The sequence below is a fragment of the Lupinus angustifolius genome, chromosome LG03 (assembly GCF_001865875.1).
Source record: "Lupinus angustifolius cultivar Tanjil chromosome LG03, LupAngTanjil_v1.0, whole genome shotgun sequence".
In the NCBI taxonomy this organism is placed as follows: Eukaryota; Viridiplantae; Streptophyta; class Magnoliopsida; order Fabales; family Fabaceae; genus Lupinus; species Lupinus angustifolius.
In genome coordinates, this window is record NC_032011.1 from 4,024,147 (window position 1) to 4,028,914 (window position 4,768).

Genomic DNA, 4,768 nt, shown 5'->3' on the forward strand with positions numbered 1-4,768 from the left:
TATACATTTTTTTCTAAATGTTGTATCTCTTTATGACATAATCTCTCTTAACTAGAGATGGCAAAACAAGTATTGCCCGCGGGCGCGCCCGCATAGCTCGCATTTTTTTGCGGGCATGACATAGAAATTTTGCCCATTTGCATGTTTCGTCCGGCCCGTTTTGCCCACTAAGTTTGCGGACATTTCCGTTGGGCATGCGGACAGCTCATAAACATCATTTAAGGAAAAAGTAAGCAAATTTTAAAAAAATTGTAATATAATGTGATTTGTTAAACTTCATATGAAATACCAAAAAATTTGTTAATTTTTTATCTTTAACTACTTTATTTAATTTCATTTCATTTATTATATGAATTTTTTATTTTTTAAATTATTTAACAATGTCTGCGGGTCGCCCGTTAGCCCGTTTAAAACGGGCAGGACATTGAATTTTGTACGTTAACCAATGCGAGCATGTCCACGCCCGCTTAAATTTTTGCGAGGATTTGTAGGCACGAGCTTTATATTGATAATATATATATATATATATATATATATATATATATTACAATATTTTATATATTAACAGGAATATGAATACATTATCAGAAAATGATTAAAATCCAATAAGAAAGAAAAATAATGTGATTAATAAACAAGTCTTGAAAATAAATTTCAAACAAACTTCCACAAGCTTACATCAAGTCTAATTGGAATAATAACAAACTCAAATAAGAATAAAACATCGATATTGAAACGTCGACTTCAATTTATATTATAAATTTAATAAAATGATATAAAAATGAAATCATAAAAATATATAGTGGTTTGTATATAACATTAATTGGGTGGGGCAAATAAATTTCCCCACAAAACCTTAGATGAGGTTGTTCTAGGTTTCTAGGGAAGATCTACAAATACAAATGTAAAATGGTGTTAAGTGTAACATTTGAACGTAATCAATGTAAAAATTTATATTTAGTTAATATATTATTTATGTACCAAAAAATTATTTACCATTGATTTATATTATTTTTTGAAGAAGTAATTATAATTAAACATAAATGATAAATGATATATACATAGTCAAGATATACATTTTTTTCTAAATGTTGTATCTCTTTATGACATAATCTCTCTTAACTAGAGATGGCAAAACAAGTATTGCCCGCGGGCGCGCCCGCATAGCTCGCATTTTTTTGCGGGCATGACATAGAAATTTTGCCCATTTGCATGTTTCGTCCGGCCCGTTTTGCCCACTAAGTTTGCGGACATTTCCGTTGGGCATGCGGACAGCTCATAAACATCATTTAAGGAAAAAGTAAGCAAATTTTAAAAAAATTGTAATATAATGTGATTTGTTAAACTTCATATGAAATACCAAAAAATTTGTTAATTTTTTATCTTTAACTACTTTATTTAATTTCATTTCATTTATTATATGAATTTTTTATTTTTTAAATTATTTAACAATGTCTGCGGGTCGCCCGTTAGCCCGTTTAAAACGGGCAGGACATTGAATTTTGTACGTTAACCAATGCGAGCATGTCCACGCCCGCTTAAATTTTTGCGAGGATTTGTAGGCACGAGCTAAACAGGTCGGACGGGCCGTTTTGCCATCTCTACTCTTAACAATGAAGGCATGAACAAAAATCTCTACATATAAGTGCCTTTTTCTTTAATTGTGCATGACAGCCTAGTCCAGTAATATTGAAATATTATATATAGTTATTTTAATATTATATACTAACGAAGGGATAATTCAAATAGTACACATTTAATACTCTTTAAGAATATCTTGACTTCAACTCTTATATATGGAAAAAAACTGGTAGTCCAATTATGTCATGAATGTTTTTGGTTAAAACTAGATATTTTCTACACTAAAATGGAAAACAAATATTCTAACCAACATACCAAACCGAGCAATGCATTATCCTCAACTCATAATCGGTCAAACGTTCATCCTTGTGATAGGTTTATCACTTTAATTATGCAAGTCTACTACTAATGATTGCCTAAGATACATAATAATATATTTTTCCAAAAATGAGTTTATTTTTTAAAATGACCATCATTCATTTAATAAGTTGAGATCATATTCATTTTATCAAATTAAGGGCGAGTATTAACAGAGTGTTGATCTAGTTGTGTAAGATTTTGTTAGACCCAAGAAAGACCAAAAAGTAAATAGTTCGGTTCCTATAAGTTATACTTGTTGGGATGAACAACCATACACCCTGAAATAATTAATTATTTAACCAAAAGGTAAGAGGATACTTTGGATAATACCAAAAAAATACCAAGGGCCAATACATTGTATTTATTAATTTTTAACTCATTTACAAGGGTCTTTCATAATATATTTATAATTATAATGGATACTTACTTTGATCCTTAAAATTTCATATTTACTAATTCCTAAAAAATAAAAATCCAAACTAGTATCTAAAGATTATTGATGCGAGTCAAAATAGTTCTTGTTAGAGGTAATAATAAAAAATCAAAAAATGACTAACTTAATCCATATTTAATATTTTTATGAACCATTTTAAAGGTTTTCAAATTTTTAGAGATAAAACTAATACATTTAAAAAATTAGTGACCAAAATAACTCTTAACTCCTATAATTATGCTGAATTGTGTCGGTTATATGACTTAGCATATTAGTGATATATTAGTAATAGCATTAGCAAAATGTTATTAATGTTTAGAATGAAAATATGTGTAGAGTTTGAGACATGAAATTTTAACTGGTGAGTGTGGTCAAGTGGCCCAAAAATATAATATCCAGTAAAAGGTTGGAACTTGGGACAAATTGGAATCTGGTGAAGACTGAGACTGTGAAAGGAGACAGTTTCCTTAGGTTTGCTTTCACGTGGGTTGGTGTCATTATAACTCCCACAACTGCTACCATGATTGTAATGTTCACACAAACAAACAACCATATACTATATTTAATTAAGAAAAAAAATGTATATATTTAAGAGTTTTCCGTTCAATTTTAATTATTATTAACTTTTAAGTTAAAATAATACAAATGAATGATAGATTATATATTAACTATGTATAAAATTTTACACCATATAAATATTACAATTTATTTAAATCATTACAGCAATACCACCAAAGAAAATGTTTTTTATTATATCCTGCTACACTTGTATGGGATAATACGGAGAACTCGAGGTTGACGTGAGGAGGAATGAATGATACATGAAAATAGCGCATTTAATATTTTTAAAACAAAAATTTTAAGTATTAAATATTTTGTTCTTTATAAAAGAATTAAACAAAAATAAACTATACCAAATAGATTTAATATGTAAACACCATAGTATAACTATTTTCTATAATACATTATCACCACTCATATGTTAAATATCATATTGACTCTTAAACAAAAGTAGCACAAATTAATTATGAATGATATGCTCTGAATGTAAGGTTTTTACACTGACAATATATATATTAAACTCATACCAAATACCCTAGAAACATACCACATAAACAAAATATTAATTAGAAGCATGCAAGTAGTGTTGTAAAAATTGTTTCGTATCAGTCGGTTCAACTGATAAGCTGATGAACCGGTCCTAATACGAGTATGATATAATAATAATAATAATATCTGTCATAAATCATACATGCCAAAGGTTGGTTTTTAATTGAACCGTGCAGGTCATTCTGGCCGGTTTTTATTCAAAATTAATCATTTAATTAAAATTAAAAAAAAATTATTGATTTTTATTAGTTTTTCAATATTAGTATTAATATATTATATATGTATATATAATTTCACGGGTATATAGTTTAATTAGTGAATTACTGGTAGAACCACTATACCATGATTTCAGTATGTAGCCAGTTTCATAGTTGGTACGTATTAATAACACTATGAAAGCATCACTTAAAATTTTGAAAGATGAAAGTCTTTATAAACACAAACAAAATTAATGTATTCATAAATGTTGTATATAAAAAATTGTAATATCTAGATAAGATTTATACATAATTAATATATCATTATTGTGAACACCCAATTTTGTCCGGCCCAGAAAAAGCCCAAAAAATCATTTTATGGATTTTGATATTTTCCAAAATTTTAATATTTGATGAATAAAAATAATAAAAATATTTTTATGAATTTTTTATAATTATTTTCGAAATTTTCTAAATATAAGAAAACAAAACAAAATCAAGTTCCTAAATCTAATGATTAGGTTAACTATAAATTCGAAAAATAATAAACAAATGAAGTTCCTAAATCCAAGTGATTAGGTTAACTGAAAATTCAAAATAATGATAAATTAATATTGATTTCAAGTGGTTAGGTTGACCAAAATTTTCAAAACTAATTTAAATTTAGAAAAACGTTTTTTTTATTTATTTTAATTTTTCGAAATTTTTAATGTATAGGAAATAATTAAATTTATTTTTGTCCATGTTTTTATAAAATTTTCGAAATAATTTAAATAAGTTAAATAATTAAATATACTAACAACCTAATTTAAATTTGAAAAAGGAATAACAGAAAATTATTTAAATAATATGAAAAGATATAGTTAAACCAGTCTCTTAAGATCCCTAAAATTAAGAAATTAAATTTATTTGAATTCGAAGTTTTGTTAACCTAAATATTAGGATTCGGTGGTTGAAAGTTCGCTATAAATAGAGCCTATAGTGAACATAAAAAGGGGACACCGTAAAACCTAAAAGAAAATCTGCCAAAAACCTACCATCACTGAGAGAGAAGAAAAAGCAATAAATTTCCTAAAGCATAGATCCA